Source organism: Alligator mississippiensis, chromosome 16, assembly GCF_030867095.1.
Source record: "Alligator mississippiensis isolate rAllMis1 chromosome 16, rAllMis1, whole genome shotgun sequence".
Taxonomy (NCBI): Eukaryota; Metazoa; Chordata; order Crocodylia; family Alligatoridae; genus Alligator; species Alligator mississippiensis.
Genome location: NC_081839.1, coordinates 21,124,173 through 21,146,546, shown reverse-complemented (window position 1 = coordinate 21,146,546; position 22,374 = coordinate 21,124,173). Strand labels below are relative to the sequence as shown.

Sequence of the window (22,374 nt, the reverse complement as noted above, 5' to 3'; positions counted from 1 at the left end):
AACAAGACTGGAATAGTCTTTGCATAGCTTTCTGACCTTTGTGGTATAGAGGTTTTTGCCCAGGTTTTCAAGATTCATTCCCAATGTCAAGGAGAATGAACAAAAAAAATAATAATAAAAAAGTAAAGGTCAAAGGCCCCTTGGAACTCCACAAACCAAAATATAGTCAAGGCATGTCAGTGTCTTTAGTCAATAGCACATAGAATGAAGTGGCTAGCACCACTCTTTAGCTACCTTTGACTCCCCAGCCCAAGTGATTGTGAACCCACCCATGAAGACCTGGGTCAATAGGGAGAAGCCTAAAGCACAAGTCCAGACCAAGGCTCAGACTGGTCCCTCTGGTGCTATAGCATGTTACCCACTCTGCCGCCACACCCCAGAGTAAGTAGTCACCATCAGTCTAAGGATGCTTTTGTTCTGATCTGCCTAAGTACTCACAGATGAAGTTCTTCAAATGTTTTTACTGAGAAGAGAGGGGAGCTTGGGTCTCGTTGCAGGACTTCAACCCGATGACTGGATTCTACCAAAGACTTCCTTATCAGCTTGTTTAAAAGTGAATTTTCTGCTAAATCCGCTAGGTAAACATGAAAAAGAAGAAATGAAAAAACTGCTTCCTCACCTGGTAGGTACTGTAAGAACCAAGCTGTGACTTCTGTAAGTGCCACAAAGAGAGTGTTGTACAAAGGGAAAGTAAATACTAGACCCTTGAAAATAAAAATGAACTCAACATGCATAAAGTGAAGAAGCATTACAGAGCTGACATGATTCCCCAGGGCACCCCCTCAAGACTCCTGGGACATGTGCCCTTCTTTGCAAAGGGGGATAAACATTGCTGTAGGATACCAATCAGACAATACAACCAATGAAAATGGAAAACGCCTTTGATGTAATAAATGAGTTCTATTTCAATATTAAGGGCTTGAACTATGTTAGGAAACAGGAACAGGGAACTCTTACTTGAAAATGAAAAAGTTCACAAGGAGTTATTTAGTAGTTCTTCTTATAAAGAACTCCATGTGCAGATATGTCCTTAAAAATAATTATAGTTTCATGCTGGTCAGACCACTTGAGAGATAACAAATCTAGACAGTTTCTCAGGCAAGTCAATGTTTAAATAACTGTGCCAAGAACAAAAATAATAAATGCTGCCTCAATCTCAAAACCAAGCTTTTTAGAACTAGCAGGTGTTTTGGTTTGGGTTTTATTTTGTGGGGTGGGGGTAAAGGGAGACAGGGGGAGGTTATAGGATATAATTATTTGCCAAAAGCCCATGAATAGCTTGCCATTCCTGACAAAATTTGGTCTTGTCAGTCCTATATTAAGGGTCTACTGTCTTGTCAATGAATCTCTAACTCCTATTCTAGTAATCAAACTTTGGAGACAAACTGAAGGGGAAGAAAGTGAACCTACTAAATACTTCACCATTAAAATTACCCAGAAAATGTTGAAAACATTTTAAAATCAAGAAACCATAAATTCAGAAATGTTAGTATCAAGACTGCCTGTACAATGTTAATTTAGTTAATTTAGATGGTCTTTGAGATAAATGACCTTTCTAGGAATGAGGAAAACAATAGCTGATATGAGCTGAAGCTCCTCCTGTAGTCTGACCCCATTTCCTTGATAGGCCACCACATAAAGGAAAGAGAAAGGAACAACAAAGACAGAAAATACAGAGGCTGCTGCTGGTGCAGACTCTTGCCTATAACTTGAGTACTAGAAAAGGGTGGGCTTGGTCCCTAGTCTTATCAGCTGTTGAGACTTGGCAAGCTTGCACCAGCACTGGGTTGACCTTATTTCTTTTGAACTTGACTCTGTAAGCCTGTGACCAAAAACAGAGTTAAGCTGACTCCACTGACCATGGTAGACTTAACACAAAGCAAAGGAATGGAAAGAAAAAAATTAAGTGGGGAAGAAAAGGGTGACAAGGAAGGGACTGACTGAAGTTTCCTGTTCCAGGTTTTGTTCAAGACTTCACTGGTTTCACCAGCTTCAGCTGTCACATGGGTCTACCCCTCTCTGTCAGTCAGTACACACTAGAAACAGCGGGTGTCTATGCATGTTCTGGGATTGGGGGGAATCTTTAATTAGAGTGGCTCCTGGACAGCCATTTTAATTAAAACACCACAGCGTCACATGTATTAAGCATCCACATTTCAAAATGGGCACCAGGGGCACATTAACTAAAACTCATTGAATGAACTTTACTTAAAGTTTTAATTAAAGTGCTCCTGTAATTTACTGTGGCACTCACTCAAGCATTTCGCCTTCTCCAGCCAATCAGGCACTCCTGTCCCCTTGCAGGTTGGCAGCTTACCCTCCAGTGTGAGTCTTTAAGGCCCCCAGGGGTTCTCACCTGCTTTGACTTGGTTGGAATGGTTATTAATGGGAGGAAGTTCTTAGGTCCTGCCTCTCCTGGTTCTCTCTCTGATCTCACACGCAGGTCTTTGGTTTTGGGGCTCCACCTCCCCTACACCCCACCTAACACCAACCAAATGAGATGTTAAGTCTTGGCTGAGGCTACCTTTCGGTCATCAAGCACAGCTGGGCATTAGCCCCTGTCTATTTTCAGCCCAAGTTCAGAAGGTTTACTGTCCTTCTTGGGGCCTCAAGTTGGCCTGACTCATCTACTCTTGTACCCTGGGGTGCACCTTACTTCAGGTCTCTCTCCCCCAGGGTTACTCATGGCTTTTAACACACCTCTGTTTCTCCTCTCCCTGCAGGCTCGCCACTGTCTAAGTCTCTGTCGGTGTCATCTGGGATCCACGGCTGCTGGAGAGGTGAGTATCCTGGCTCCTCCAAGCCAGCCTTAGCTGGGCACCCCAACTCTCGGGGTTGCCACCACTTGCCCCTGCCAGGGCATACAAGCACTTCCCATTGTTCTGGATACTCAGAAGGATCCACTTCTGGTCCTCCCTGAACGTTGGTCGGCGGGGATTTTATCCCTCTACAAAGCATGCCACCAGCACCAGGAGGCGTTTTTGATCTTTGGCAGCATTCTGCTGCTGCCACTTCTCCTGATGCTTTTGCGTCAGCGGTAAGTTTATTCTCGTGGCGGCATCCCCACCACAGTCCCCACAGCCATTTTGAAACACGGGGTGCTTAATACATGTGATGGTGAGGCACGCTGGAGCGTTCAAATTAGAACACTCCAGCAGACTTGATTAATGGTCTAATAGATTAATTAGGATGTACAGGCACCCAAAGTGACAAGAGCCCAACAGAGTCTCAGGGATCCTAGGACTCCAGGAGAGTGGGGGAGGGGTGGAAGGGACAATAGTCATAATGGTGACATTTGTTCTTTCTAGTCCACCCATGCGTTTGGTATATATCCTATGAAGTACTACCAAACGGTGTGAACAGCTTTGGTAAGTAGCCATTTTGTCTGCTACCTTTCAACACACCAATTTCAGTTTCCTGACTTTCAATCCCTCTCACCTTGTTTACTAGACATATTCTCAGCGATGCTATGATTTGTCATTAGGAATTTTCATTTGAAACTGGTTTGTTTTGGATTTTTACCAATTTTTATAAACATTTTTATGCATTAGAGTAGGTGGACTTCTGTTGCATCAGAGAACTTAAAGAACAGGACTTTGCATAACAGGTCTCACCATTCCTTTGCATCAGCAAATATCTGTGAAACTTACTGGAAAAGTTTCCATTTGCCTTTAAGGTTACTCTATGTAGGAGTTGATTATCCACTGCTGCTATGTATGTCCTTAGCTCATGTGGCATAGATGGGTCCAAAGGCCCCATGAATGCGTGGGGAAGGTGGAACCAGCAATGCCACACAATTAAATTTGGAGAAAGGAGAGGGGTATTTTTCTCTCTTTTTTTCTCCTCCAATTTGCTAACCTGGAAAGTTACACACAAGAAGTTACATTAAAAGAACATTAAGACTGCGAAATCAAGTTAGATGTACATGATTATAGTCATACTGCACAATCACAAGCCAGTTTTTCCCCCACAGGATATTGTCAGTAGATAAGACTTCAGAGAGACCAACACAAATTGGAGGATTGGACCAAAAGAAATTTCATGAGGTTCAATAATGCAAAGTCCTGTATATAGGATGGAACAATCTCACGCATCGGTACAGGCTTGGAGGCTAACTGGCTGGGCAGCAGCTCTGCAGAAAGGGACCTGGGGGTTACAGTGGACAATAAGTTGAATATGAGCCAACAGTGTGCCCTTGTTGCCACGAAGGCTAATGGTATACTGGGCTGCATTGGCAGGTGTGTTGCCAGCAGATCAAGGGAAGTGATTATTCTCTCCTATTCAGCACTGGAGAGGCCACATCTGGAGTACTGTGTTCAGTTTTGGGCCCCCACTACAGAAAGGAAGTGGACAAACTGCAAGGCGACAAAAATGGTGAGGGGGCTGGGGCAAATGACTTATGAGGAGAGGCTGGAGGAATTGTTCTTATTTAGTCTGGAGAAGAGAAGACTGAGGGGGGATATAATAGCAGCCTTCAATTACCTGAAGGGGAGTTCAAAAAAGGATGGAGCTGTTCTCAGTGGTGGCAGATGACAGAACAAGGAGCAATGGTCTCAAGTTGCAGCATGGGAAGTTTAGGTGATTTTACGGAAAACTTTCTCACTAGGAGGGTAGTAAAACACTGGAACAGGTTACCCTGGAGGCAGGTGGGGGGCACGGTGACCACCTGCAGGCGGAGGTGGCAGTGTCAGTGGCGGCGAGTGGGGAGCTCCCACAGGCAGCTGCGGCAGTGTTGGCAGCAGGGGCGGACCAAGCAGGAAGCTCCTGCGGGTGGCAACAGCAGTGTTGGTAGCAGGCGCCGACCAGCAGTTGGCGACCACCTGCAGATGCCACTGTTGGCAGCAGCCAGCAGCAATCAGGGTCTGGCTGCAGACCCCACCAGTAGCAATGGCAGCAAGGGGGGGATGGCGAGCAGCGACCACCCTCAGGCGCCGCTGGCAGTATCTACGGCACTTTATGCAGGGGGTGTGCCGCCAAGCTCAGGGGGTGCACATGCACCCCTACGCATCACCAATGCTCAGAGAGGTAGTGGAATCTCCATCCTTGGAGGTTTTTAAGACCTGGCTAGACAAAGCTTTGGCTGGGATGATCTAGTTAGGGGATGGTCCTACTTTGAGCAGGGGGTTGGACTAGATGACCTCCCAAAGTCCCTTCCAACTCTAATTTTCTATGATTCTAAGATAGACTTGTTCTGGAGATGAGTCAGGATGGTATAGTGAAGAAAGTTATTTGCAAGAGCTCTAGCCCAGTGGTTCTCAACCAGGGTGCCATAAGAGCCCCTCAAGAGAGCTGCGTCACAAACACAATGGCAGGTGCCAGGTAAACCTGCCCTGCATGCAGAGCTGTAGCACACTAATGTTCCTCCCACACTGGGGTTCTCACATAACCCTATTCCTGATATCTTCCCCTCCTCCACCAAACTCCAGCACCAGTCTCTTCCCACCCAGACTATGATCCAATCTATTCTTTCCTCGTACAAAACTCTTGTCCCCCTACACTCAAGTCATTTTTCCCATACTGCCTGGCCACCAGGAGGGGGATCACCGAGATCACAGAAAAGCAGTCTCAATTTTGTTTCAGTCCTCAGCCCACCCAATTTGACAGAAAATGCCAGGCAAGTCCTGCCAAGCCCCTATAATCCTGTGTGCAAGCCTACTCAATGCAGAAAATCACTGGACAATTTCTCTGCAGTAAGTCTCTGCTGAGCATGTGCAAAGTGGCATTATTTTCCCAAAGCAGTACAGCTTGACCGAGTGGATTTACAAATACAGCAGAAAGCAGATCTGTAGCCCCAAGCCACTCTGCACAATCAGGTTCCTGCTCCAAAGCATAGGGTGAAACAGCTTTTCTGCAAAGTTGTTAGTGGAATTTAACATGACAGAACAATGTATCTTCCCCTAGTTTTGTGAATAGTTTTGGATGAAATGAATTCAGCCTTTGACAGAAAAAGAAAAAAAACTTTCAGCCCAAATGGTTAACATTAGGCTATGTAATTAACAACTGAAAAGAGCTACATCTTACAATGGGATGCACCAGACAACCATAATATATGCTCTGCTATCTCCATTCATAATAAGCTTTCATAACTAAATAAGCATATTTCCAGTTAGTGCGTGATGGAGTAGAACAGCTGTGGGCAAAATATAACCTGCCAAGGGACTCTATACAGCCTACAATGGGTCCTTTGGCCCTGCCTGGCCGAGGTGCAGAGGGCAGCCCAGGCTGTGGCACATGCAGCTGGCTGCTCCCACTGCCCCCCCCCAAGCACGTCAGCAGGGCTGGGGCAGCATGGCTGCTGGACTAGCTTCCTGGTAGCCTGTGCAGCAGCTGTTCCTTCCAGTTGCCATGGCCAGGCACCTGACCCATCTGCCTCACAACCACCACCAGGGCATTAGATGGAGCAGGTGGGCAGGGTCTCCATGGAGACTGACTTGGGAGCTGTGTGGGCCAGGCACTTGGTTGGGCAGATTGGGCTGGGACCATGGGTTGGCAGGGAACATCCATGAGTGGGACGGGCAGGCAGGGCTGGGATCAGGATCTTGGGGTGGTAACAGCATGGGGCTGGGGCCCAGGGCAGAGCCACAATCCACTGCCAACACATCCCTGAGATGAGCGCCAGTTCTGCAGGCAGGGCCAGGGGAAGCAGATCACAGCTCTGCCCCAGACTCCAGCCCCACACTATCACCACCCCAAGGTCTCAGCCCCACCCACTTGTCCCACTCCCAGATGCCTCCCCCTGCCATCCTATCCATGGCTCCATCCCATCCTCCTGGCTGAGCACGCTGCCCTGCAAGTCCTGCAAGTGCTAGTATGGCCAGACCCTAGAGGTGCACCAACGCATTGGTCTGATATCAGATCAGCACCAATATAAAGAAAATTGACTGCATCAGAAATCGGCCTGATGTGGCCGACAATTTGGCTGATAAATGGCCCATGCATGCGTGCAGCTGCGACACAGCACATAAGCAGTGAGGAGCACAGCCCGGCAGCATAGACAGCTGCATGTAGCTGGTAAGTCTGTTGTGGTGGAAGGGGTAGAGGGAGGGAAGGGGTGTGGGGGCGTAGATCAAGGCCCCTGCAGTGAGAGAAGGAGTGGCGCTGAGGCAGACACTAGCCAGCCGGGTCAGGTGTGGGATGGAGCCATGGCTTGTGCAGGGGGGTGGGGGGCAGCTCCTCCTTCTGCGTACACCCCTGGAGGGCACAGATGCGGGGCATGTGCCCCCCAGATCTGGTGCAGGGTGAGACCAGGCTCTTCCTGGCAGGGCTGGGGAGGGGGTTAGGCCAGGCCGCGTTCAGGGCAGGTGGTGGTGCTGGGAGGAAGGGTTGGGGGGGGCTACAGAGAATTTGGGGGTGACTGCAGCCCCCCCTTTAGTCCCCTCCCAATGCCACCGCCCACCCTAACGCAGCCTGGCCCAGTACCCCCCACCACCAGGAAGAGCCCAGTGCAGCCCCAGCCTGCGCAGATCCAGGAGTACACACTCCCCCCCATGCCATCCCAGGGTGTGCTCAGTGGCAGAAGCCACCTCCCACTTGCCCCAGATGAGACGCGACTCTGCCCCGTGCCCTGCCCCAGCTGGGCAGCCTGACCCAGCTGGGCAGCCTGACCCGGCCCCACTTCCTCCCTCTCTACGGGGGCCTTGATCAGCATTCCTTCCCCCCCACTCCCCTTCCACCACAACAGACTTACCAGCTGCATGTTGCCAGGCTGTGTATTAGAAATCAAACTGGTATCAGCTGACATGCCTCCTTAAAAATTGGCCATTGGTAGAGGCCTCAAAAATGCCTATCGGCACACCTCTACCGGGCCCTGGGGCAGAGCCACTAAGTGAGTTTTTGTGAGCTGTTGTGGGCAGGGAGAAGGGGCAGGTGCTGACCCAGCCTGCAACAGCTCACCAAAACTCCTTAAGTGACCCTCTGGCTCAAATAATTGCCCATCCCTGCATTAGAAGGTAGGGAGGTGGGAAGGTGGACGGCTGTGCTCATGGCCCACCTTGCATCAATGAAGCTCAACTTACATAGCTCATTGTTCAATGGAGCCTAAATGGGAAATCAGTTATGGAAAGTGTGATGCATTTCTTTTGAAAACCTATCATTTTCAGATATATAGTTACATGCATACTCGAGACTAATTTCATCTTCTTAAGTGTCACTCATTTTCTACACTGACTTTTTAATGGCACTGTCACCATTACATAGCACCTTTTATATAAACTTTACCAACTGTAAATGTTAAAACAGGAATCACTCCACGAAGTGGTGAAATAAACTGAAACCTAACAGCTGCTGATCAGTATTCAGGCTAGGAATAAAAGAATGCTTTGGGGGTTAGTTAAGGTAACCAGAATTTCTCTGACTTTAAAAGGACTAAAAAAATTACAACCTGCATCCCTTGTCACCTTGTCCATATATCTGAAGCAGAGCCCATGATTCTTTTATTAGACCAACTTAAATAGTTGGGAAAAAAAATTTAAAGCAAGCTTTTGGATTTAAAAACCCTTTGTCAGGTTGGACGTTTTTGCCAGAAGCCAGAGGCTGGGCTGGTATGCATGAAAGACAGGCAGTCAGTAAAGATGTAAACTGAGGAGTGAGTGGGTGAGAACAGCCTCTGGCTGATTTACTTTTCATTCCATCCAGGAAGAGCACACGCCAACTGCAAAAGCTTCCTCAGCCTGACAAAGGGTTTTTTAAACCCGAAATCTTGCTTTAAAAATGTTTGTTTTCAACTATTTAAGTTGGTCTAATAAAAGATAACAGATCCACCCAAAGAACCTTGTCTGCCTGTGTCCTTAGACCAACCCAGATACAAGGTACACCCCTGATTCTTCTATGTCTTTTACACTATTGGAGCGGTTAAATCTAATAAAATACCTTACCAGTTGACTAACAAATAATCCCCCAAGCACTGGGGTTCCTCATGAACACGTCAACATTTTACTGATGTACCATTACCATCAACAAAAAGGAGACTGAAATTACTCTGGTTCTCTGAAGGGCTGAGAAAGTAGGACTCTTACATACTTTACTGACACGGCCTAGTCACTAGATGGGAGTACAGAGCCACTGCGCACGTGCTCCCATGAAACCAAGACCTGGCTAGCAAGCCCGCACTCCAAGCTGAAAAGACACGACAATTCCCCTTTAAACATGAAAACCTTGGAAAAGATGCGCGATTCCCACCTTCGTCATCATCCTCTTCTTCTCCTCCTCTATTAGTTGTAGCTCTGTTCCCTTAGATGGGGGGAAAATGCAAAACGTAAATGGCAATTTACAAGCTTATAACCCAGTGCTAGCCAAGCGCTCATACTTTAGATCCAGTTCAGCAGAGGTGGGTTGTTACACCTGTGCACTAAGACACGTGGAGGTGGTCATGTAAAAAAATGGACTCGTCAGGGCAAGAGGAGTTTCCAGCCTAGGTGTTACTACTGCGGCAGTAGCCAGCGGTCAAAATCATGATACTTAAGACTGTAAAGTGCCTATTGCACACCCCATTTTCTTACTCCGGGCGATGAGAACCAGATTCTCCCTCCACGTCCATGCTTTCCCCAAACCAATCTCTTCTCTTACCAAAACAAGAATCCATTTTTGGATGGCTCACATAACCTTGCTTTCAATGGATCAAATCACAAGGGAAAACTAGAGAAAAACCAAGTTCCCCTTTAAACACATGAAATTCCTGATTTTTAACAAGGTCACAGCAGAGACCGGTGAAATGCTCCGTCCACAAAGAGGGGCCCCGAGACCTTACCCGGGCGCGGGGCCTCCCCGGGCACTGGGCAGCAGCGGGGCATTTCCCGGGTCCCTCATCATGGGGCAAGGCCGGAGCAGCGGGGAAGGGGGGGGGCGTGTGCAGCGCGGGCAGGACGCGGAAACCCCGCGCTCCGAGCGAAGCGGGCAGTGCAGGCCCCGTGCCCGCGGCAACCCCCAGCCCGGCCCGGCCCAGCCGCACCTGCGGAGGCCGGGCGTCCCGCGCGAGGCCAGGCGGCCGCAGGACGGCCCCCCACACGGGGCTGCGGCCAGGAGCCGCGGAGGCCGCCAGGGGGAGCGGGGGCCGCCAGCGGGGAGCGGCCCCCCCGCGCTGCGCCGCGCCCCCAGCGCTCGGCCGGCATCGCCATCGCCGCCGCGGCCAGAGCGCATGCGCAGGGAGAGGCGCGAGGGCGGGGCGGGGCGGGGCGCACGGACGCTGCGTCGCCGCCGCCGCTTGTGCCCCCCCCCCGGCACAAGGCGGCTGGGCCGGGCCGGAGCTGCGGGCACGTCGGGGCGTGCTGGGCACGACTGCTCGTAGCCTGGCCCGCCGGGGCCTGGGAGTCTTGCAACACCGGCCCCCTCGTGCCGGGGAGCCCGAGCCGGCACCGTCACCAGCGCGACCCCGCGTGCCCCGGCAGTGGGGAGACCTGAGCGCTGGCACCTGTCTAGGAAACGAGCCGGTTGCCCGCGCCAAGGGGGGTTTCAAAGGAGTGTTTGCGTGGGGGGAGGCATGTCAGCACTTCCTCCGGCGGGGTCTCCCTCCGCCCCCGCCCGTGGGGCGCAAGCACGCGGGGGGCATCGGGGCCGGGCGGCGCCGCCACCGCGATCCCCCTCCCCACGCCCGCCCCCATCGCCACCCACCTTCTCCGCGTACTTACCGTAGTTCCAGGTCCAAAAAAGAGGACGCCTGTCACACGGGGGCTGGGGGGGGAATGACGGGGGGCAGTGACATGCCAGTGCCAGTGTTGCCCCTCACTGCCAAGCCACTGACCCCAGCCCTGCCAGTGCCCCTCGCTCACCCAGCTGCAGTACCCTGCCCCCCTGGACCATGCTGGTGCCCCTCACTCCAGACTCCATCCCCGGTGCCTCCAGCCACCCACAGTCCCCCTGTCAAGCCACAGGCAGCCCCCAGCCCTGCTGGCAGCGGCTCCAATTCATGCAGGCGGCAGCTGTGTGTCCAGCCCCAGCATGGGCTAAAGGGGAGGTTTGTGGCCCCTCTTGCTTTGGGATGAGGCTGCTGCACCACACCAGGCAGCCTGGCCATGGCCCCCTCCCTCTCCTTCCTCCCCTCTCCAGTGTCTCCTGGCTGCTCAGCCCCTGCCAGCACAAACACCATGCCCTGTGCTGCTGGCCTGGCCACAGAGTTCCCTGCTGCCCTCGAAGCCCCCCCACACCCACTCCTTCCCTCCACTGGAGAACAGGCATCCCCACCCCTGTGCCCCGTCACAGCTGAACCCCCTGCTCAGACCAAATGTCTGGGTTTTTCCTTTGCTTTGGGGGTGGGAAAGGTGCACCGGGGAGGTGTTCGGAGACAGAGGGGAGCAGGGGAAGGGTGTTCGGAGGCAGCAGGGAGCACCGGTCTGTCCGTGCCTCCACAGCTGGAGGCAGGTACATCTGTGTTCCCTGCTTCCGCTAGTGGAGCAAAGGAAAATCCTAGACATTTGGTCAGATTTAAAAAAACCCACCCAGATGGTGATCAGAGGGCTCATAAAGAGGACATGTCCGGGAAAACCCAGACATATGGTAACCCTATTCGGTGGCGCATGCACATTTGGCCAAAAACATTACGGACACACACACTAAGCCCTTTATTATATTAGAATGTTAAAAATGAGTTCTAATATGGCTTCGTCCAGTTGGAAGACAGCATAGGCAGATGCAATCAAAGACATGCAGGTGATCATACAGCCTGCAGCCCAACAGCCAGACCCAAGCAGCGGTTTCTATTTCTCTATTAAGAGGTGCAAACAGAGAAAAAAAATTATTGCAGCAAATACAGTTAGGCTCCTTCCAAGTCAACAGCTTAAGAGTGTAGCCTTCCCTCTCCGTCTATGGAGAGACTGCTTCCAGGACACCAAGGAACATATGGCTTGTCTGCTTGCTAGCAGTGTCTTTCCTAGGCTGCTGGCCTCTTGCTTGCACTGTCCTGCTGGTTCATGGGCCTTGTTCTGCTGTTACTAAGAACCATTCATTGTTTTCACTTTTTCAAAATACCATGTTTTTGTCTTCTGAAAATAGGCAACAAATATTTTTTAAACACTCCAGTATCTTGCATCAGTGGCTCCAGCCCAATGGTAATAACAACGCAAAGATCATGTTCTGATCAGTGATCATTACTTCAGGTACTGTTTAATAAGGGATATGATATCAGTGATGATGAGACTTTCATGGGGAAAAAGCTGCAATGTGAGGACAGGTTAAGTTCCCTGAGGCTGCAGCAAAGAGACCCTTCTTGAGTGTGGTTACTTGGAGAAGTCCTCGTTAAAAATAAAAATCCGCAAACTAAAGGAAGTATTGGATCCCTCACACTTCCTTAAAGGGAGTGCATGGAAGTTATCTGGGGTGTAGGTTGTAGCTGTGTTGGGAAGTTATCTGTCATCTGTCTGTCAAGGCACCTGTCTGTGGTGTTCCATCCTCAGTCCACTATAAGAGATTATATAGCTCAGGAACTTCACAAGTCTGATCAAACTCACATTTCTCCAGTTCTGCATGATGATTATTCTGACAGAAATGTTCAAGTACAGAACAGAAATGTTGACAACATAGCTCCCATTCTCCAAGAAAGCAAGTGTCCTCCAGGTACAGTGCTACATGTAGACCTAATACATCCCTAAAGCTACTTATTTTGAAATGTAGCAGGTGTGTTGTTGAAAGGCAGAACATAAATTTAAAGTTAACAAGATACACAAAGTGGCCGTGACAGTTTTCCAGTCATATTTGTTGGCACAAATCAAATACTGGTAGTATACCCTGTAAATGTCCAAACAAGTATAAATCCAGGCCAGCCAGAGTCTCTGAAATAGCTCCATAATATAAGGCAGTGGGAATTGATTCAGGATGATGAGCCTCTTTGGAGCCCAATAGTCTACATAAAGCATCCACACAGAGCTATCCTCCTTCTAAGAAAAAGAAGTGGGGCATATCCACTATGACTATCCTAAGGAAGGCTATTTACAGGCATGTGGAGGAGGAAAGGATAATTAGAAGCAGCCAGTGTGGATTTATGAAAAACAAATCGTGTCAAACAAACCTGATCTCCTTTGACAAAGTTACTACTTGGGCAAATGAAAGGAAAAAGGGGGAGGGGAAGATGAGGGCGGGGGAAGCTGTGGACCTCCAAACCATGTGGCACCCACAAGGACAGCCCAGCCTGAAGAAAGAGAACATTGGGAACCTGCAAGCCATGGGGAGGCCAGCACTATGGCACAGGTAAGAAACGAGAAGGTAAGAAATAAGGGGCCCCTTGGGACTCGGAGCGGGGGGGGCAGCAAAGGCACCTGTCGCAGGGCTCAAGTGCCTATATACTAATGCTAGGAGCATGGGAAACAAGCAGGATGAACTAGCGCTCCTGCTTGCACAAAACACCTACGACTTAGTAGGGCTAACAGAAACCTGGTGGGATTCGTCCCACGACTGGGCGGTACATATTGAGGGTTATAGGCTGTACAGAAAGGACAGGGTGGGAAAGAAAGGGGGAGGGGTTGTGCTCTATGTCAGTGAGCAATATACGTCAACCCTCATCAAGACGGAATCCAAGGATGAGGAGGTAGAAGGATTGTGGGTTAGGCTACATGGGGGGCAAGGAGAAAGGGATTTGGTGGTAGGGGTCTGCTACAGGGGAAGAAATAGATGCGGGGCTCCTGAGGCAGCTCTCAGAGAACATAAAAGCTAAAGAGGCGGTAGTCATGGGGGACCTAAACTACCCAGAGATCTGCTGGGAGATGCAGACGGCAAAGTCCCACCGCTCACGCAGGTTTCTAACCTGTGTACAGGACCTTCACCTGACACAGGAGGTACATGGTCCCACTAGGGGGAATGCCATACTGGATCTGGTATTGGCAACAGGGGATGACATGGTAGGGGACCTACAGATCGGTAGCCATCTGGGAGACAGTGATCACCTAATAATAGAATTCACCATAAGACGTCGAGTGGGTAAGGTAACTAGTAGGGTGAAAGTACTAGACGTTAGGAAAGCTGATTTAAGTGAACTCAGGCGATTAGTCAAGGACGCACTGCAGAGTAGGAGTTTTGAAATGATGGGAGCCCAAGAAGGGTGGCTGTGCCTTAAGGAAACGATCCTTCGGGCACAAAGTGAGACGATCCCCGTGCGAGGTAAAAGAGGGAAAGGGGCCAGGAGGCTTCCCTGGCTGACCGCAGAAATCCAGGGCAGCCTAAGGGCCAAAAGGGGAGCACATAAAAAGTGGAAACAGGGAGAGATCACCAAAGACAAATATACCTCCTCTGCTCGTGCTTGTAGGGACGCAGTTAGACAGGCCAAAGCTACCATGGAGCTGAGGATGGCAACCCAAGTAAAAGACAACAAGAAATTGTTTTTTAGATATATTGGGAGTAAAAGGAAGGCGCAGGGAGGAATAGGACCCCAGCTAAATGGGCAGAAACAATTGGTGACGGACAGGGGGGACAAGGCTGAACTCCTCAACGAGTTCTTTGCCTCAGTGTTCCTAAGCGAGGGGCACGACAAGTCTCTCACTGGGGTTGTAGAGAGGCAGCAGCAAGGCGCCAGACTTCCATGCGTAGACCCTGAGGTGGTGCAGAGTCACTTGGAAGAACTGGATGCCTTTAAGTCGGCAGGCCCGGATAAGCTCCATCCCAGGGTACTGAAGGCACTGGCCGACATCATTGCAGAGCCACTGGCGGGAATATTTGAACGCTTGTGGCGCACGGGCCAAGTCCTGGAGGACTGGAAAAGGGACAATGTGGTCCCCATTTTCAAGAAGGGGAGGAAGGAGGACCTGGGCAACTATAGGCCAGTCAGTCTCACCTCCATCCTTGGCAGTCTTTGAAAAAATTATCAAGGCTCACATATGTGAGAGCCCGGCAGGACAAATTATGCTGAGGGGAAACCAGCACGGGTTCGTGGCAGGCAGATCGTGCCTAACCAATCTAGTCTCTTTTTATGACCAGGTTACAAAACGCCTGGACACAGGAGGAGGGGTGGATGTCATATACTTAGACTTCAGGAAGGCCTTTGATATGGTATCCCACCCCATACTGGTGAACAAGTTAAGAGGCTGTGACTTGGATGACTACACAGTCCGGTGGGTGGCGAATTGGCTGGAGGGTCACACCCAGAGAGTCGTGGTGGATGGGTCGGCTTCAACCTGGAAGGGTGTGGGTAGTGGGTGCCCGCAGGGCTCGGTCCTTGGACCAATACTCTTTAATGTCTTCATCAGCGACTTGGATGAGGGAGTGAAATGTACTCTGTTCAAGTTTGCAGATGACACAAAGCTATGGGGAGAAGTGGACACACCGGAGGGCAGGGAACAGCTGCAAGCAGACCTGGACAGGTTGGACAAGTGGGCAGAAAACAACAGGATGCAGTTCAACAAGGAGAAATGCAAAGTGCTGCACCTAGGGAGGAAAAATGTCCAGCACACCTACAGCCTAGGGAATGACCTGCTGGGTGGCACGGAAGTGGAAAGGGATCTTGGAGTCCTAGTGGACTCTAAGATGAACATGAGTCAGCAGTATGACGAAGCCATCAGAAAAGCCAATGGCACTTTATCGTGCATCAGCAGATGCATGATGAATAGGTCCAAGGAGGTGATACTTCCCCTCTATCGGGCGCTGGTCAGACCGCAGTTGGAGTACTGCGTGCAGTTCTGGGTGCCGCAATTCAAGAGGGATGCGGATAACCTGGAGAGGGTCCAGAGAAGGGGCACTCGTATGGTTAAGGGCATGCAGACCAAGCCCTATGACGAGAGACTAGAGAACCTGGACCTTTTCAGCCTCCGCAACAGAAGGTTGAGAGGCGACCTTGTGGCTGCCTATAAGTTCATCAAGGGGGCACAGAAGGGAATTGGTGAGTATTTATTCACCAAGGCGTCCCTGGGGGTTACAAGAAATAATGTCCACAAGCTAGCAGAGAGCAGATTTAGATTGGACATTAGGAAGAACTTCTTCACAGTTCGAGTGGCCAGGGTCTGGAATGGGGTGCTCTCCCCTACCCTGGGGGTCTTCAAGAGGAGGTTAGATAACCATCTAGCTGGGGTCATCTAGACCCAGCACTCTTTCCTGCCTATGCAGGGGGTCGGACTCGATGATGTATTGAGGTCCCTTCCAGCCCTAACATCTATGAATCTATGAATGCTGTGGATATACTGTATTCAGTAAAGCTTTTGAGAAGGTCCCACACAACCTTCTCATATGGGCTAGTTAAAACTACTTTAAGGTGGATAGATAACTGGCTCAATAGCTGCAAACAACAGGTAATTATTAACAATTTGGATGCTGGCATAGAAAGCTTCTTGAGCAAGTGTGCAGATGACACAAAACTGGGGAGTACTGCAAACATGTTGGAGGATGTGAGCACAATTCAGAAGGATCTTGACGGATTGGAAAGTTAACAGGATGAAGTTCAATGCAGACAAATACAGGGAAGGGAGGAATAATTAAACCAAATATAAAATGGGGAACACCTTGTTAGATGGCATCTCTGCGAAAAAGGACTTGTGAGTCTTGGTAGATCACAGTCTCAATATGAGCAGTGTGATGCAGCCACATGAACAGTGAATGCGGTTTTGGGCTGCATTGATATAAGCTTTAGAGGTGTGAGACACAGGAGGTGATCGTGCCTCTCTAATCAGCCTGGGTTAGGCCTCATCTGGAGTAGTGTGCGCAATTCTGTGCTCCACATTTTAAAAAAGGACACAGAGAAGTTAGTGATGGTCCAGAAGCAGGCAACTAAGATGATCAAGGCAAGTCATATGAAAAAAGGCTGAAGGATCTAGGCATGTTTAGTTTGTGGAAAAGGCGCTTAAGAGGGGACATTGATAGCAGTCTTCAAACACTTTTCTTTATTAAGATGCACTGGCAGAGGAAGCCATGTGTGAGGAGAAGTCTCTCCTGTTAGAGAAAGGAGGGCCCTTGGGCCAAGCTAGGGTAGGAAGGGGTACAGAAACTCTTAACCCAGCAAGGAAAAGGGACAAAGAACTGTGTACCTGGGCCCAACAGCTTGGACTGTGTGGCAATCATGGCTGAGGCAGACACCACAGGGGGCTGAAGTGCCAAATATTGAACTTATAGCTATGATCACGAGATGGGAGATACAGCAGATCAGTTACAATGGGAGGCTGAAGTGGAGAGGTGTTGGCATGAACAGGCAGCAGAAGTAGCTTCTTTGAAGCAACACTTTTAGCAGGGGGGAAAGGAAGGGTGAATAAAGGAAGTTAGGTGCCTGATTGCAGCGGAGGCTGAAAAGAATAAAGGAAACAAAGGCCTTGTTAGGACAGAATCTGAAAAAGGCAAGAAGCGGGAGAGAAGCCATGGATGCTCCAGAAAGAGGTCACTGTCATGGCCTGAATAGCCGAGGAGGAAGTAGCAAAGACAGCTGAGGCACCAAGCCGCGCACGTCTCATGGAAGAGCAGCAAATAAAAAGAGGACCTCCGGAAGGATCTGGGGATCTGGCAGAATAGATGCTTCCAGCTGGGAGATCTCATGCAAACATGGGCAACTGGTGCTACCTTACTCAGGGGGGCATGTGCCCCCCCAGCGACCAGCCAGTTACTGGGGGTCCCCCACGACCAATCTCACCAACTGGGGGGGGAGGGGTGCCCCTGTGGCCAATCTTACTCACTGGCCAGCACCCGCAGGAGGGGCACCAGAGCTCCTGCTGGCCCCCTCTGCCCGTTACCTAAGCAGGGAGTGTGGCCTGTCAGGGGGTGTACCAGCACTCTCAGAGGTGCACAGGCACCCCTGTGCACTCCCTATGCATCACCACTGCATGAAAACACTATGGCAGAAGTATGGCAAGAACCAGACTACCATTAAAGAGCTACACATGGGATTTGCAGAGAACCTAGCCACAGTCAATGAGTGGCATTGAATCCAGCAACAAGACCTTGTTGAACTTCAGAGTAAGCTGTTGCTACGGAAGCAGAAGCAAAACGCAAGTCTGAGGAGCATGAAGCACTGAAAAGAAAGCTGTGGGAGGCTGAAGCTGAGAACTGAGAGCTCACAGTGCGAATTAAAGCCAGGGGAGACCTCCTGGAAGCAGGACAGATGAGGGAGGTAGAAAGAAATGAAGATGTGCGGGCAGCTAGTAGAGATGAGGTGAGACAGCTGCAACTAAGACTTCAAGAAAAAGCAGACCTAGACTCCTTGCTGGAAAAATAAGCCAGGGAACTAATAGCTGAACACCAAAAGACCCAGAACAACAACCTTTGTGTAGAGAAGAAGAAAACAAGGGCAGCACTGACTATAGCTAAGGAAGCAGGTGAAGCAGGGCAGCTTACTGCAGTCAAAGCCAAGGAAGAGTCAGAACAGCAGCTTGGTACATTCTTTACAAGAAGCAGTGGAGAGCTTGAGAATTAAGAACGCAGATAGGTTGAGAGAGCTCACGACTCTGCTGGAAGCACAACTAACAGAGCACGTAGAGATGACTGGCACTGAACGCCAAAATGATCTACTGGAAGTGGAGGCACTGAGGCAAATGTTAACTGAATCCCAGGCACAGCTAGAGCCTGTGAAAACAGGAACTTCGCAGACCAAAGGGATCCAAGGACTGCCAGGACACGGGTCAGGAGCTGAGACAATGTGAGGCACAGACTGAATGGCAGGAGGTGAGAGGCCAAGGATTGGACACCTCAACCAAAAGTTGACAGAACTAGACAGGACAGCCAATAAAAAGACTGAAGGATTGAGTAGGGAGTTGGCATAGCTCACCAGCCAGTACAAGACAAAGATGGTGGTGGTGAAAAGCTGAGTGTGGCAATCAGAGGCTGGGCTGGGAAGGGCTCAGGAAAGAGAGGCCTGGCAGAAAGAAGACCAAACCAAGACATCAGACAGAAGCAGTATTCATCTTTGCCCAAACTGCACCCACATGGTGATCCACCCTGAACAAAAGGAGGAAAAAGGTACCTATACTGGGGAGAAGGCTGCAAGAGCAGTGCCTGGATGGTAACAGGAGATGCAGCCCTGCCTCAAGAAGCTATGTAAAGATGAGGTAGTGGCAGGAACCACAGTGGCAGCTGAGAAGGGGGATGAAGGCAAAGATGCTGAGGTGGGAGTTGTGGAGCATATGCATTAAAAGGCTATGAAGGAGTGGGGTCCACACTAAAGATGCACCCACAGGGAAGTGCTGCTAGAGATATCAGAGGGGGCAACAGTGATTGCAGGTTTAAGGGAGCAGGCTGGAGAAACAGCACCCACAGGGACAACACCAAGCACCCTGAATAAGAAGAGCCAGCCTCAGTTGCTTTTGCAGATGGCATGACAACAAAGATGGGGCTATTCCAAGAGTAATCAGAATAGGAAGGAGTGGCAGAAATTCAGGGAAAGCCAGAGTGAGAGTTGCCCTGTTGGTGCCAGAAGAAAAAACCTGAGACACTGAACTGGGAAGTCCACAAAGCAAGGCAAGCTCAGTCTGAAGTGAGAGGAGGGAATGTCTACCTTTTTCAATGGTAAATGGGGCATGATACTGGAGAAAAGACTGCGAGAAAGGGCAAGATATTTATAAGTAACCTGCCAGAGAACACAGGCTGGTTGATTGTTGAGAGATTGTTCAAGGATAAAGTTGGAGGGGTTACTGATGTAAAAATATACAAAGAGGCTGGAGGAAGGCCCAATGGCTGCGCAAAGGTGGAATTCAGAAATGAGGACAGTGCTTGAGAAACACTACTCAAACTCAGTGGAAGCTTGCAGGGAGGCCTTTAGATATGAAAGGAAGCTGGTGGAGGTGAAAAATTTGGGAGACCTCCCAGAGCATAGGAGCACTAGCTCCTAAGTCCATGTGGGGTGGTAGGATATGAGAAAGGAGGAAGCCACAACTTATGGTTACAGAAGGGAGTCCTCCTGTAAGGAGAAATAGGACCACAGCCTGGGGTGGGAAGGAAACCACCTGCTACATGGCAGCTGCCAGGTCTGAGATCTGATGACCTGTGCCGATTCCTGTTGGTGCAGGAAAATGAGGAGGGCTTCAAACGTAGGTTTGTAACAAGGGGTGTGTGTAGCAGAGAGCCTTTTTTAAGAGAGAAAGAGCCCAGGAAGAGCCTCAGGTTGGAGACAATTGTGATGGAGAAGTGGCAGGAGAGCTGACCCAGAGAAATAGGGACTATGAGTGCTCACTGAAGACGTAGTTTCTCTGCAGTAGAACAATGCTCACGTGAGCAGTAGGAAGCCTATTGCAGTGCCAGCTGCTCAGCTGTAGGCTGGAGCCCTGCAGGGGAAACAAGGCATTGCTGCAGTTACGCTACCACGGAGACTAGTTAGTGAGCCCACTTAGATGGCACCTGTGGCCAGTCACCTGCTGTCAAAAGGGCAGGACCTGGTAGAAAAATAAGCTAGGGCCAGAGCCAAGGTAGTCTCTGGCCCTAGAGGCTGAAGAGCTCTGTGGTGAGTTATTGTTTGCTGAGAAATGGACTGTGAGAATGCTATGCCTGGTGACAGCAAGTGAAGGGCTGAGGGCTAGCAGTGGACTAAGGCCCATGGCTGGATAGGAATCTTGGTATATAGCCAAGAAACTGGAGGTTTGTTATAGTCTGAAGGCACTCATGCTCTGGGGGGTGGGAGGTTGGTGCCTTAATTCATGCAGCTCTGACTACTGCTCAAAGTAAAGTACTACCATATGTCCTGCATCAGTGTCACCGTACTTAGAAATGGTAATGGGAGCGCTTGAACAGAAGCTCATTCAATGAGTGCCCCTGCTGCCACTTTTAAGCATGGGGATGCTGATACATGAGACATAGGAGGCTACAGAAGCATGGAAATTGCCACGCTCCAGACTCAATTAATTGAGTCTGTTCCAATGCGCTGGGATTCTAGTATGTCGGGACAGCCTCTGTGCTTGTATATAGGTGGCCAGAGTACTTAAGTTTTTTATTTTAGTTTTAACAGGTGGCCTGCATTTAGGACTATTGGGGGAAGGCAGAGGCCCCAATAGTGCCTGAGGGCATGAGAGTGTCCAAAGCCACCTTGGGCTTACAAGGACTAAAGGCCTGAACTCTTCTGAGGAGGACGTGACCACAGAACTTGGGAAAGACTGATTGCATAGGGAAAAATTAGGAATAGGAGGGATGGTCACAGGTTCAGCTGTTGGCTACAAATGTCCAACTCGGGATCCTTAAAATTCTAGTTTATTAGGCGGATTGAAACACTGTAATCATAAACCTTGGGGCTGGTCCCCATGCACACATGCACACACACACACACACACACAGTAGCAGGCTACAGAGTCAGGTATACCTATCCTACAAGCGCTGGAGTCTGGCGTTGAGGCTTCTTTCAGTGTGGTGTTATCTTCCAGAAGGGGGTCGCCAGCTGGTCCTTCTGGCTGGACAGGTCTGGTCGAGTTGGAGATCAAGAGGGCGCCACTGAGGGTCACTTTTCACTGCCTTTTATCTGTCCCTGGCAGACTTTGGTGACTCCCCAGTTTTCTGGTTTGCCCAATCCAGGGGTCATTGACCCTCGTGGGACTTCCCCCCCCCTCAGTGGCTACTGGACAGCATCTGTCAGCCCCAGGGGTCGTCCGCATGTACGTGCAGGTTTGGGAGTCCGTTGATGAATTTAGAATAGGGCTCTGGGAGTGGTCGATCTGGAGATATTCAGCCCAAAAGTTGGTCTCTGGTGTTGATTAAGTCAGGCCAGGGCTTCTAGCCCTTGATCAGTGAGGTATAGAGATTTCCTGGTTGTTACACTGTCTTCTATTGAGTTCAGCTTCCAGGTGATAATTGCTGCCTGCTTCCATGTTACACATTCAATCACTGATTCACTCACTCTTTCAGAGGCCAGCCTGATACAGAGAAGGGCAGTTTGATTCCTGCCTTTGTTAACAATGTTACAATGTATAACTTACTAAAACACATTTAATTGAAAGTTGAAAGGTGAGGAGTATAAAATATAAGCTACAAATGCCATGGCACACAAATAGATAAAAATACCAAACTACAAGGGGAGATACAAAATGCACACATACAAATTTTAAAATACAATTCCTTATCTTAAAGTGAGAGAGAGAGGAAGGAAGAAAAGGTAGAAAAAGAGAAACATCCAAAGAGGGGAGAGCAAATGCAGGCAAGAGGAAAAGAGGGCTTTCTGCTACATTAGAGGAAAAGGGGGCTTTCTGCTACACAGCATAAAGGCACTGGAAAAGTATACTGAGACAAGAACCCAGGGAGGAGTCAGTAGATGCCATCCTTAGGAACTCTGCTTGGACCCTGTGAAAATTAAGTATTAAAAGAAAATAGGCCCCACAGTTGCAAAGAACTTTCTGGACGAGTATCTACTTGTACTGGTAGGTGGCTACCTTGAATAAGGACATCTTATGACCCTGTCAGGCCTGGGATAAGAAGTGCAAAGAGGAAAAGACATGGAGGGAAAATACTTGTGAAGAAGCTGGAAGAGTCTAGATGTTTTTAGGGCAGGCACTGGTGAAGACTGAAGAGTCTCCC

General features: G+C 49.8%; 1 protein-coding gene across 1 annotated transcript in view; it reads right to left on the bottom strand.

Moving 5' to 3' along the window:
- The window catches only part of DDX25 (DEAD-box helicase 25), a 38,466-nt gene extending 28,385 nt beyond the window's left edge, over positions 1 to 10,081 (bottom strand). Inside the window, exons 1-3 of the mRNA XM_019490083.2 lie at positions 9,947 to 10,081; positions 9,178 to 9,228; positions 439 to 574 (exon numbers count right to left, since the gene is read on the bottom strand). The gene's annotated coding sequence lies outside the window, so the exon portion shown is untranslated. The remainder of the gene's footprint in view (positions 1 to 438; positions 575 to 9,177; positions 9,229 to 9,946) is intronic.
- Positions 10,082 to 22,374: the final 12,293 nt, after the last annotated feature.